Raw genomic sequence first — 14,179 nt, 5'->3', positions numbered from 1 at the left:
TAAAATACCTGTGTTACTCTGGCCATTTTTCTGGCAAGCAGGTAGACTGTGAAAGTACCATAGAGAGAGAATCCTGGTTATCCTTTGGAAAAGGTAGGTTGGCTACAAAAGGGACATCAAATAACTGCATACTGTGACTGTCTTCAAATTCCTTAAGTTCAGTCAGCAGTAAAATGGGAATAAAGACTAAGTAAGAGCAAAAATCCCATTTATAAGGATTTACAGGAGTGTCTAAATATTTAATTTTTCAAAATTTTCAGAAGACTTAATAGTACTATTAAGTAGATAGGTTTTGTAGTGAAAATTCTTGTCACTGCATTCAGTTTCAGTATTTGCAGCTCTGAAAGTAATAAAATATGAAGGAAGTGCTCACATTTAGTCTGTGAAAAATGTTTATAGGTCAGAAGTTGCCATTAAAATAACAATAGTGACAAAACAGCCACTACGTGAAAACTCACCATTTTCCTAGTCTTACAAGCTACCCTGGAACTGTCCAGTCTGCATTTCAGGACAAATCTTAGCTCACAAATCCCTAAAGCACTCCATGCCCATGATTAGGCTGCCAGAAAGTAAGTCAGCGTACAATGCTTGTAATTACTGTACTGTTGCCTTACTTTTGCAGTTGCGGATGGGGTTTGGTACTGTTGGGTTGACACTTGAGCCAAATTTTACACATGAATTGTATGGCAGCACACACTGATCTGCTCCGTCTTTTTGCCACGTTATATGGAGCTCTGATGTGAAAACAAATGTTCAGGGGCACATAGGTAGGGTTTACTAGTGTGATTATGGTTCAGTAATGGCCATCTCAGAGACTTATAAGAATCCACGTTTTTAAAGAAGTGAAAAATGCATTGCAGGACAGGAAAATCAATGTATTTCCTTGTTTCCTTTCTGCAAAAGAAAAGAAAGAACAAGAAGGGGGGATTTTTGTTTCTTGTACTCCAACCCCAGCTGGCACACCAGTGAATTTAACAAAATTCACTTTTAAAAAAACCGAACAAACATAGGATAGGCTCTGCTCTCTAGACAGAGGGGCCATGGTACCCACAGCATGCAGGTGTGCGTGGAGGTACTGCACTGCTGCTCCTCCTGGAGTGGGACGTTGGGCAGCACAAACCAGGTCCTCTGTATCTGGTGCACAGAAGTGGGCTCCAGAAGAGCCTCTGGTGTGATTTGTGCTATTTTCTGGGGCTCAGCTGCCTGCGTGAGTGTCTGTGGCTGGTTGTACTGCCTGGCTGCAGGGACCATGTGGGCATGATGCTTCCAGTAATGCAGAGCCCAGGGGAGTGAAGGTGGACTGGAGGAGTACAAGTGAGAGATGGGTACCAGGAGCTGTGTGCTGATGAGCTCACTCCAGCCAAGAGCAAGTGGGAGATTAAGCATGGGAGGGAGATCTCCAAAATCTCAAACTATAGGTGTGTTTATAACAATTTTTTCTCTTTCATTAATTATTATGATAGCTATCACATTATGTTTCTTCCTTAGGCCCAATTTAGCATAAGATAAAAATAAAGCAATAAGGTAAATGTCAATAGTATACTGACATGGTTATACTTACACAGAAGTTGAGGGTTTTTTTCCCTTAACAGCGTGTTTACTGAGGTCACATTTTGGCTTTGGTTTTAAATGGCTTGACTTTTAACATCAACCTTAACAGCAACCAAAATGCTTTCTGCCCTGTTATTTTCTTCTAGTTTTTGTACAGCTTTGGTGCATTGAAAGATGGAGCCACTGTAACTGGGCTTTGCTTGAATCTTCACTCTTTTGCACCTTACACTGGTGAGACTGTTCCAGGAGGGATTTCTGTCAGCTCAGCTCTCTGAACAGTCAGAGGTAACCCCTGATCCTAAACGCTTTGCAGGGTATTTTGAGAAAATACATTGCTAGTATCTAGTGTGACTATTGACATTCAGCTCTGTTATGTTTGAAAAGCAAAGGAGTGTTTCAGAACTGTTCAGCCTCCTCTAATGCACTAGCATTTACTGCACATTTCATTGTGATGAGCTGGCTTGTTCTGAATAATCTGCCAATGTTTTGTGATGATTTCAGTTCATTCAAACCTTTGTGGCCTGGACTTCCCTGAGATTTCCAGTGCTCTTCAGCCACAGTCTGGCTGCAGATGCTGGGAGAACATTGATTCAGTATGGCTGGGTGTGCCGGACAGCAGGCAGTATGCAGACATGTGAAAAAACGGAATAAAATGTGTAGCCAAATGAGAGTATCTTGGATTCTAGTTTTAAATGTTTTGTGTTTCATTTTAGCCAAATGAATGATTTTGCAATAAATTGAGTGAATGAAAACTAGAATGCTAGTGTGAGATTGGCTTTAAAGATGCATTTGTTGGGAAAATAGCATTTTGCAATGATAATCTTCATGGAAATGTGAAGATAAAATCTTTTAGCTTTGCCAGTCATGTGAATGCATTGTATATGTGATAGCTGTGGGACATGAAGCTACTGCTCAATTTCTCATGCTTTTGAATTTAATTCTAACTGAAAGTCAGTAGCAACTGCAGTTAAGTCTTCATAACATGAAGTTGCTGCTAAAACCAGTTCCTATAGACAGGGAAATTACCCAGGGTATTTCAGAGCCTTTCCATGGTATAATTATGCTAAAACTGTTTTCTAATACTATCACAGGATGGACCTTCTTTGGCACAAATTGAATGTGACCCACGTTTCTTCAGAGTATTAAGATGTTCCAAAGATCAATAAGATGACTTTATAACCTTTCAGGGCTGTGTCATTTACTTTGGTCAAGCCTATGTTTTTCCACTGGGCATAGAAAGAGTTTGAATACATAACTGCGCTGGCAGACAACTGATGTGGGTATGACTTCAGGTGACAAGTAATTGCTAGCCCAGCATTTTTAGCTTCCTTTAACCTTTCCCTTACAAATGTAAACGCCAAGTATTAGTGACACTTTGGCTAAACCTTCTCTTGGATTAAAAAAAAAAAGTCTCCAGAGTCTTTTATGTTGGTGTTTTCAGCAGTTGTTGAGAATTACTCCTGGTTGTTTTCCTTTCCCTCTCCTGTTCACAAAAGGAGCAAATTAAGGAAGTAAAGATTTCCTGCTTCAAAAGTGAAAGAGAAAACTTTGCTAGAAATGAAGTCTGCACAGAAATTTGGTCTTTATTCTGAAAGCAGGACTTGTTTACATAGGGTGTAGTGCCCTTTTGCAGATCACTACTGGAAGGTGTGCACATGGCACCTCTCCTGCAGTTGCTAGAGAAATAGCTTTGGGGAAGAAATAAAAATAAGAAATGGCTTTGGGAGGGGAATAAACCCACGAAATACACCTTACAGTGAGGAGCAAATCGTGTCTACAGTCATATGAATCAGACAGCAAAACTGTTTCTGCTAGTTATTTTTTCCTTCAGCATTTGGAGTACCAAAATGTATCACAGGTTTTTGCCTGCTTTATTCCTGGGTGTTTGTAGGAATATTGCTGTGGCAACATTTGTTATTAAATGCTGTAAAGATTCAGCTAGAGAATAGTTGCACTGCTCATGGGATATGTTGCAGCCTCTGAGGCAATCAGGGACAACATTCTCAACCTTCAGAAAGAATTTCGTGTTAAGATTTTTCCTCTGTGGTGATTACAGGTTTGGTATAGTCTCCCTTGAGAAAGTATTTGGCTATATACATATTTTAACAATAGGGTCACTACATTATTGAATTAACATTAAACTCGCTAACCTAACGTGGCGGCTTTGCAGATAGTCTGTTGTGTGGTGTCACTGTCATTGATCAGTACCTCAGAAAACAGCAGTATTCTGGCTAATGAATAGCCTGATAGTCAGTACAGGTCAGATACACAGGCACTGGAGAGCTGAAATCCAAAGCAAATGTACCAAGTAAGCTTCTTAACACAACATAAGCAATTAGGCAAATTGAGTCCCCTCTAAAAGTCAACACTTTCCCTAAGGCACTGTACCCATTCAGCACAAGTAATGAATTATAGACTAAGAAATACTATCTAGTAAAGCAATCTTCAAAAGATATTTTAAAAAACATTTCTTCACTGTTATCGTCAATTTAAGAGCTCATGGTCTTTTCATACTTACTTGAAATACAGTTAGGTACAGTTAGTGTAGGCAACATGCTGATAGAGCTGACAAATACTGGGGTCAGATTTGTGGTATCATTCCTGTAAGAATAAAATGGAAAGTAAAAAAAAAAAAAATAAAAATAGAGCATTAATAGGGGGAAAATTGCATCCAGACCCAAGGCTCAAGGACTGATGCTTTCAATATGTTTTGTTTCATGTTCCATTCAATTTATTGCCTTTGTTTATGAATAAAGTTGTAAGTTGAACCACAGACCATATGCCTTCTCTTAGTTCATGTGTAATACAAAATAATTTTAGAATTATACAAGCAAGTATAGTTACCCACACTCCTTAATATTCTCCTTACTGTGAACAGGCAGCTTGTGCTCTGAAGTCACTTGGTTTTGGAGCTGTATAGTTTTAAAATCCTGATGGGAAACAATCAGTTCAAAGTGGATGCAAATACAGATGCTGAGGGGACACAGAAGTGCAAGCTGGAAATCTCTTTAAGGGTATTTGCATATTACCTCTGATGCCTTGGCTCCCAAGCAGATTTGATACCAACTGCTTGTGTGGGTCTGCAGAGAGGTTGTGAGTTCAGACTGCTCCAGAAATGCCTTTTAGTCTGTCCTCAGTTTCTTAAAATGCAGTGCTCCTCATTTCAAAGCAGATTTATGGGGAACAGTCACTGAACTGATTCATGTTCTAAAATCTGTGAGTGTGCCTCCTGTTTTATGCTGTTTATATAGCTTAGCAAGCTGTATTTATTAATGCAGACTCTAGTGTACATGGCCAAGTCTCTGATGTGAGACATCTTTATCTGTTTTTGGACTGTCTAGGACACTGTAGATAATTAGTGGAATACAATTTTAAATAAATAGTCATTAATGTAGGTACAATTGATTTTATACCTGTCAAAAATTAATCATGTAATGTATAAATCTCAGGAGTGAAGAGTTCAGGGGGGTGAGTGGAGGTGTGTGTATACCCTTTCCGAGCTGCTAGCAGTGATTTTGTCAGTGTACATGATCTTTTTCTAAGTGCTGTGAAGTAGAGAAACTGGGCTGTCTGCTGCTTCTCCTAAGTGAAAGGTTTCACCATCAGGAACTTTTAGCTCAAACCGAAGGACGTAGAACTCCCTCCATACAGCTCTGTTATCAGAGGAACAGGCTGCTTGAAAGGAATGTGTTCAGTCTGAGCTCAGGCTTCTTAAACAAAACACTGCAAATCATAGAAATGCTGAATTGTTACCGTAGAAAACTGGTGCTGTGTTTTCAAATGTCCCCCTCTCTGTTGATACTTCAGGTGACGCAGAAAAGTCAAGGAGTTGAAGGTTTTTTTTCCTTTGGCACCATGGTTATATGCTGTCTGTATTTTTGCAGGCTCCAGGAAGGTAGTAATGCCTTGATCAATTTAATCAGTGTCGACAGCCTCAGCTCCATCACAGCAAGGCTGTTCTGTTGGGGGAGTGCTCATGCTTGGCTCCCTTTCTCTTTTCCACCAAGAGTAGTGCACTTCCTTTGAGTAATCCTAAATTTCAAACCTTAAGCATTTACACTGAACAGATGTGTACAGAGTGCTGTCCTGGCAGCAAGTAGTTACATAGGCTGGGTTTACATGAGCAGTGGGGAGAAGTACCCGGAGTCACAAGCGTAGTGATTTGCTCAGGTAGTGATGTCCTGTGCAGTGCTCTTGGGTGATGAGCAGCACTGGTATGTCCATGTGTTTGTGCTCAGGTACCTCCAAACTGTGCTTGTCCCCTGCTTTCCCTGTCATCACTGCTACCCAGAGCAGAGCTTTCAGGAGTGAGAGCAGTAGAATGGGGCAAGCTTGTGTGTTTCAGCTGGTTGGTACAGATTTTCAGAGCAGGTCATAAACAGCCATGCTGACTTTACACAGCCTTACACTAACAGGAAGGCTGGTTCAGAAACTGGTCAATATCCATCGCACTCGTCTGAAGGAGACACAAAGCAGAGCACCTCCGATGGTGCCGTGCTCTGAACTATGTGCAAACCTGTGGAGTGTCTGCGGGGCCATCACTGCTTCTGGTAGGCATCTTCTTCCTCACCTAATTTGCAGAGTCAGAGGCACACAGACTTGCATGGGTGTTAATGAACACATTCTAGTGTTTACTTTATTTCAGGCTATTCATTTCTTACTGCTGAAGAGTCTGACTTGTACAGGCTGGTCAGATTCTAGGAGGTGCCAACATGAAGCAAGTCTGCTGGAGAAATAACTGGGAACTGTTTCTGTTGAGTGCTTCCCCTCTGGCCAAAGATTGCCTGGTCTGTATGCGTACAACTATGAACAGTTTCATACCATTTCTTATTTCCTTGTCAATTAAATGTCTGACACTACTGTGTATTTGTTTTAATAAACATTAGGTCTAATATAAATGGTTACTTTCTGATAGTTCTGTTAACTGTTGCTTTAGCTTAATAGCAGCATCAAAGAGCCTCTCTAGCACATTGAAATCCCCATCCACCTTTTCCTAACTTTTTTCCTAATTTTGGAGAAAGGGAGTGGGGCAGTGAGAGCAATGTGTCCTCGAGCTGTACGGCACTGGCTGCCTTCCACAGCACTTTTAGAGAGGAGCTGGGATGTTCCTAGCAGAGTTGGAGAGGTGCCTTGGCAGGACAGACACTGTCTCTGCATGCAGTCAGGCTCTGGTGTTCTGCAGTCCCATTCAAGTGACTGGCCTTTTTAGACTGGACAGCTCTCCTGACCCCCTGGGTCTGTGTGAGCCAGGATTACCATGAACTTCCCTCTCTGAATTTGTGGGTTATAATATCAGAAAAGAACCTGCAATTGCTTTTTTGCCCCATGCACAACACAGGGTGGCAGGGCTGCCCTGGACCGATGGTCTGGTTGCGTGTCTGGAGCAGCAGGGAAGAATCGGTCCCCTGCATCCCAGACCCAAATGGGAATTCTATATAATCTTGTATATACTCTTCAGAAACCTCTCAAAGTGTTCATTTTGAAAGAGGAACAGAAAATCTAACTAAATTCTGGTTTTCATCATGCTGTTTTCTCATCTGCTATTGAAATTACATTTCAGAGCTGTTCTGTTGCTTTAACAGCAGTTAAATCCCCCCAAATGCCATTGAAACTCCATTGGAAAAATGTATAGACCTCTGGTTTGAATAATATCTCTCCCTTTCATCGTCCTTGGCACACCCATTGACTCTGCAATCCCAAAGCATTACTAATCTCAGAATTCAGTCTTAAATATATGTTAATAAATTCAAAGGTATGTTTGAGTAAGAAAATCTAAACACTGATTTGCTGAAAACATTTACCGAATGGTTTCTTCCCTTGTTTGTGGTCTGTCAGACAGTCAGTCCACTTTCCTAAATGACTGCTTTGAATTTGGATTTTATCAGTACTGCTCTAATTTTATGTAAGATTACTGCTGATTGCCCCACAGGTCTCTTCTCTACTGTTCTCTGTTCTCCTGGGATGGGAAATCGAGCTTCTCAGCAATCTGTTTATGGATCCATAATTCAAGAATTGTACTTATTGTTGTGAAAATGAGAAACTATGTGAAAACTAGAGCTACGTGAACGCTGAGAAGCTGGAAATTAGAGGTGTGAGCAACACAGACCTCTTGTTACAAGTCTGTGTTTCTTAAGTTGCTTTGAACTTTGAAACTTAATGTAGAACAGGGATCAGCGAAGGTGGTTTAAAGTATGGTTAGATTTCTGGTTTAATGTGAGTTCAGTAAGGGAGTTTACTGTCTTGATCTACTTCCAGAGCAGTCACTGTTTTGGTTTGGAGTGAGATGGCTCCTGTGTGAAATAGTGCACCCACGTAACAGCTCTGCAGCTTTTCTTCCACTGAGCATATCTCCTCATTTGAGAGAGGAATTGGTATAGATGAGATGAGAGAAAAAAAAATTTCTCTTGCTGCAGGCTTCTGCTTGACTTGTTTCTGCAGGGGAGCGAGCTAAACATCCATTACAGTTCTCCTTCTCCATGTCATCTCCAAGGCAGGCAGAGGGACTGCTCCTTAAAGGATTGCGAGCCGAGGTCGCAGCGAGCAGGAGCAGCGCAGGGTATGGGAGTGAGGAGGCAGAAGGCTGCAGGCAGTGACCTGCCTCCCAGGGTGGCGTGTGTGTTGCTACGGCCTGCTCTTCTCAGTCACTGCTCTTGCAACCTGTGTGTGAGGAAATGAAGGAGATATAAGGACCGTTTCTCTTTGGGTCTTTCTTCTCTTTGAGCATTGGGGTGACGGTGGTTGAAGATTTGGAGGACTTCATTGCGCTTGCTGGTGAGGACGTTTTGTGGCAGCTGCACAGTAGGCATGCCTCAGCCGCTGAGCGCTATGCTTAACCACCGGCACAAAAGTCTTGTCGGACACCTATGGCAAGTGTAGTCACATTCACTGGGGTGCTGTTCCCTTCTCCTAGGTGTTTGAGAGGTAGCAGCTAACCTTTCACTGTGTCTTTATACCAGTTATGGACTAGTAGCTTCACTTTTAACCTCTTAATGTTACTATATATCTAAACATCTTAAATGGATTTATTTTTGTTCATGCAAAAACCTTCAGAATTCAGGTAATTAAGGAGATGGTAAAGGCGGCGTTCAGGTAGATAACACTATTGTTTAATATCCCTCCATTCAGTGTTTGTGATGACTGCGTACTCTTACTGGAACTGAAAAAACAATTGCTTTTTCAAGTCAGTGGCAAAAATTAAAACAAAGTTGGAAATCAGTATTTACAGAAAGTATAAAGACAAAAAAATATTGCTACCTTTCTCCCAACCAGTAAAAAGCAAAATGTTTGAAAGCCGTATTTCGTTTTTAAACCATCAAGACAAAATATTGACTTGTTTGAAATCTTCTGTTCTCTTAGTCTGATGATAATATGCTTTTTAGACTGAGCTGGAAAATGTTTTGTTTGATGCTTTAATGCTTTTATGAACGTAGCGTGCTTCTGGAATTGCTGCTTTGTCATGTATTCAGAAATACTGCATATGTTAAATTTCAGCTTGTTTAAGTTTCAGTGCGTTGCTTTTTCAGTTCAGAGCATTAATATGTTCTCAAATAAGACATTTGTTTCCATTTATACAACTTACAATTCAGTAGTAAACAACAGATGGGAAAACAATATCCAGATTCTCTTGTAGAAAGTCTTGTGAATACAGTCTCTTCATTTTATAAAAAGCAGGTCAATTTCAAGTTCTATAAGCACGATTAAAAAGTACAGATAATAACAGTGAAGAAGTAACAGTAGAAATAGCAGACTGAAGCCTAGTTAAGGGATATGAAATATAGTGCTAGCTTCTGAATATTAAACTAAAAGCCATTCAATTCCCAGTGAATCCCAGCATATATATTCAGCACTAAAATGGAATTTTCAAACCTATTTTGTAGAGAACGGGTGGAGGTATGCAGGAGTCTTTGGGGGCAGAAAAAGGATATGAAAAAAAATAAGTAAGTGGTGCCCCTACTTGAGACCTCAGTTCTGTCCTCTTGCAGATGTGCTGAAGTTTGGCACACAAAGGATTCATCTTCACCTCTGGGCCACAAAATCCTGTTTTGTCTCTGGTGCAAAGAAGTCTTAATCCCATACGTTGAAGGGTATGAACCACAGCCACTGCCCTTTACTGAGGACAGGCTGGGAGACAATTTGATTGTGGTGTGGGACAAGCAATATGGTGCCATGAAGCTTATGAACTTGGTATGAAATGAAGCTACTGGAGCGATGGAAAATGCAACGTCAGAGGCTCAGGATGACTTGCTATCAAAATGCTTCGGTTTGTTGCAGAACAACATGCAACCCTTTAGTGCTGAGGGTCAGATGGCTCTCTAAGTCACAAAATATCCCTTGCTTAAATTCCGAATGTTAATAACTGTGTCTAGGGTTGGTGTGGATTTTCTTTAGTTTGCTTTAATGTTTTGCCTTAAGCTGGTTCCTGAATAGGTGTTATTTACTGTGTGTTCTTGTGTTGAAGACTGGTCGTAGCAGGTCTGGTGCTGCTGCATTTTGAAGAAGCCCCACACTGTTGTAACTGTACTGATTGCTTAGCGGATGTCCATAAGAGGTATTAAAGGACAGAAGAAGAAATTATTTTTACTATAAGGTTGCAGCTTGTCTTACTGAAAGCAAACATGGACAATGTTTACTAGCTCTGGTGTTGCTTTGTGTCCTTTGCCCTTGTTAGCGTCTCTGGGTGACAGTCACAGCTGAGCCTTGCCCTGCAGAGACAGGAGGGCTTACAGAACCAGTATTCCTCACTGGGGTTTGAATGCCATTGAGTACTACTGTTTGGTGGAAAGGAAACCTTCTGCAGTGCTGTATTGCCTCCCCGTGGCTTTTCAGTTTATTTCCTGAAATATATTAGAATTAAAAATAAAATAAATAAATATCACTATGGTGTGCAGTGCAACTGGAGTATTTCTGCTTGTCCTTTTATCCCTGTGGCTGTAGCCATTGTACAAGCACCAGCAGCAGCTGGCAGAGGTGCCTGGGACATCTGGCCTCCTCCTGCTGAAGCTGGGGACAAGTTTCTGCCCTGCCAAGCTGCTTGCCTGTCCCTGAGGCTGTAGCATTTTTTCCCTCTCTGATGCCCATGTCTCCATCCTTTAACCCCTGGAGTCCTGCCCGGGTGGATCGGGCACTGGCAGCTGCCTGTGCCCAACGCGAGGTGTCTGTGCCTGGCAGGCGCAGGGCAGTGGTACCCGGACCCCCTGCGTCCCTGCCCAGCCGGGTGGTAACCGGAGTGTGAGCAGCCTGCTCAGGCATGGCGCCTGCCTGCTTCTTCCAGTCCTTGGCTGTTATTTTGGTAAGCTGTTACTCTGTACGCTGATGAAGGTGTGACCCTTCCCAGTGAGATACGTAAAACCACCGCAGTCATCACAGTATCAGATTGGTGCCAACGCTAACAGCAAGGCTGCCCCGGCAGCACAGGGGGTGCTGTGCTGCTAAGAGCACCCCTCAGTCCAGCCAGCGCTGCACCAGTGCTGTGCCCACAGGACCCCCAGGACACAGCCCAGGCAAGGGCTGCGCTCGGGGCCGTGTGCAGGGGCAGGAGGGGGTCCCAGGTGAGGCTGATGGGAGTCACCGGTGCCCATTTGTGCCCCTGGGGCAGGATGGGTATAGGTAACCCTCCTGTGTGACCCGAGTCGTCATCCATCATCTGCTAAATGCGTCCCGGTTGGGCTCTGCATGTAGTTCATGCAAATGATATACAAATCACCACCCCACAAACAAACTGAAGGAAAAATTGGAGGCAGGGATGGGGTGAGCGAGGTGGGAAGTGTTCCCGCTGGCACGGGTGGGTGACCTGCAGCACTGGCACTGCACCTGGTGGAAGAAAGTGTGTCATGCTTTGAAACAGCAAGGATGTTTTTTATTCCAGAAGCAGGAGAGAATTAAAATCAGAGCCATGAAATACATGTAACAATTGATATGTAAATGTAATAAGCTTCTAGAACACTTGTGTTTCACTGACAAAAACTCCCAAATGAGGGTTCTCTTTCCAGAGTTACTTCTTTGGAGTATGACCTGAGGCGCTTCTGTACCCTTGTTGTAGGGCTGTACCCGGAGCCTGAGGGCCCCTGTACAGCTACTGAACCTACACTAACACGCAAGGAAAAAGCATTATTTTGCAGTAAGTCAGATACTAATAATTTTACCCAAATCTCTCATTTTTCCCCCTCTAGAAATAGATCCTGTTGAGAACAGGATCCTTAAATGTGGGTAAGAGGACTGCATTATATCTTTGATCAATCATTTGTTTAGGTCTTATATTTTCATCTATATTTTTATTAAGGGCTGAGTCACAACCTGGTTGTACTAAATTATTTCCCATTTAGGCTAGACAATACTGTTTTTTTGCTGGACAGCCTTGCAAATGCTTTCTGCTTTGAAGAGGCTTATTTCCTGGTGTGTTTTCCCAAAGCAATTAGTTTCCCAGGTGTCTGCTTGGGCAGAATTTGGTTGACCTGGATGATTCTTTTCACAGTAATGCTGTCAGAGTGTAAGAAGTGGAAGAGATGTAGAGAGACATTGCTGTTACAAACATGTAAGTTATACTCCCGCATATTTCTTCCTTACAAACCACAGCCTGAAAAACTCAGTTTTCTGTCACAATACTTATTTTTAGCAGGGCTGACTTATTAAGTAGCAGGTCAGTGTCTAAGCTAGTTCATGCAAGTCTTCCCATGGCTGTGCAGTATGTGGTTACAGGCAGAAGTGACCTTGATCCTCTGTGTCATGGAGCACATGGCTGCAGGGGCTGCTGGCCCTAGGCAGGGCTACACTCTGCCTGCTCTTCTTTCCATTGCAGTTTTAACCCTGGCTTTAGTCCACTTAAGTTTACATTAATTTTCTTTCCTTATTTTCTGAAACACCAGTAGCTTGGAATATATGAAAATTCAGAAGATAGGAAGGAGGGTATGCTGTGTGACACTCTTGTTGGTACGCTATATGTAGCAAGAGCAGAAAAATGTGGTTTGTTTGCTTTAAAAAGCAGTAGATAGCAGGAAAGTATGAGTTGCAACAGCCAACTGGCAGTGGTGAGTGCTGGTGCAGGGCTCTGAAAAGCAGCCCCAGTGTGGAGGCTAGACATTGGGGTGTAACGCAAAGGGTAACTACGGCATGGGATTGATCTGGATTTTAGTGTTCACATGTCTCCTTTGGCACCGCATCCACTGTTTGAAAGTGGTCTTGTGCTGTCTGAGCTGGTCCTTTGTACTGAAAGAGCTCTAATAACGTTGGCACAATTTGGGCATTTCCATATTGAAGTTGTTGCTTTAGGATTGCCTTAGGTAAACAGTGAATTCAATTCATTATTCTCTCTCATCAGTACCGATGTGTGTCAGGGTGGGTTGCTGTGGCAGTTTGCTGGGAGGGCTGGCTCTGCCGGGAGATAAGATGTTGGTATCTGAAGGCTGAGCACTGTGAGCCCTTGCCTAAGTCAAAGGTGAACGCGGCACAAGGATGGTGCATGGTACGTGCTGTAACTGCACAGCCATGCTTCAGCTGGAGATTGGCTTGCGAGAGGAGGGTAAAACATTCCTGAAGTGCAAAAACATAAAGAACTAATTTTGTAGTAGTTCCAGGTCTGGCTATGTCTTCCTTAATGCTGTCTGCCAGTGCCAAAACAGTGGTTGTGCAGAGCAAGCTGTCCTGAGAGCTTGTATTGGGACAGGGGGAGGACAGGGCTCATCCTCTGTTCCTCTTCACCAGGCTGTGTCATCTTGTCCCCTCTTTCCTGAAACCTGCCTCTTTATCTGCCTTTTGCCTTGCAGCCTCCAAAGCCAGCCCCTGAGAAATGGGTGATCTGAGCTGTAGAAAAGAGAAGATGGGGTTGGCTGATCCGTGTGTCCATACATTTTGGTGTGTGTGTGCCTGCTGGGAACACAGCCTTGCTGCTGCCTGGACTGGGGACGTGGGGCCAAGGCAAGCACTCCTCCATTGGGCTGGATCCATCTGCCCCTTTCCCCAGCACCTGGCACTGGCCTCTGGGATAGGCAAAGTGGTCACAGAGGAGCGTTGTCTCTTGTTTTTGTTGGAGCAGTGTCAAGACTGTTGGGCTTTGATCAGCTGTTGTGCTGCAGAAGGACCAATAAGGGAGGACAGGGTGTCCCATTCTGGGCTGAGGAGGGATAGAACAGCTTGATTTTCAAAACACTTGAATACTTTGGAGGTGCCCAGAACTTAAATAAAGAAATATTTGAAAGATTGACTAAAGCCTTACATGAGCTTTGTGCTTGCTGGTCCTCCAAAGGATGCTCCATCCCCAGGGGCTACTCAGTGTGAGAGAACAACTGGCGGTGCTTCTTTGCAGTGGGTAAAAACTTCAGCAAAAGAAATAACTCAAATTTGAATTGAGCTTTTTACCTTTTCAGTTTATCTCTAAAGCAGGATTCTTGGTGCTGCAGGTGGTTTTTTTACCCCTTCTCCTTTGTGTGTGCCTGTGTTTGTACTGTTTTCTTAGTGGGATTACTGTTACCTGTTGGAGTCCACTGTGGGCAGGAGTGGTCGCCTCTGGGAGATGCATAGATCTCTTAATCCTGAGAATAATGGCAATTAAATATGGTCTTTCAAATATTAACCAGAAGCCTTGCCCTGTAAAAGATTTAGGTGTTTGTTTTTTTGGGTTTTTTGTTTGGTTTTT

The sequence above is a fragment of the Falco rusticolus genome, chromosome 13 (genome assembly GCF_015220075.1).
Source record: "Falco rusticolus isolate bFalRus1 chromosome 13, bFalRus1.pri, whole genome shotgun sequence".
NCBI lineage: Eukaryota > Metazoa > Chordata > Aves > Falconiformes > Falconidae > Falco > Falco rusticolus.
This window is presented reverse-complemented; position numbering follows the sequence as displayed.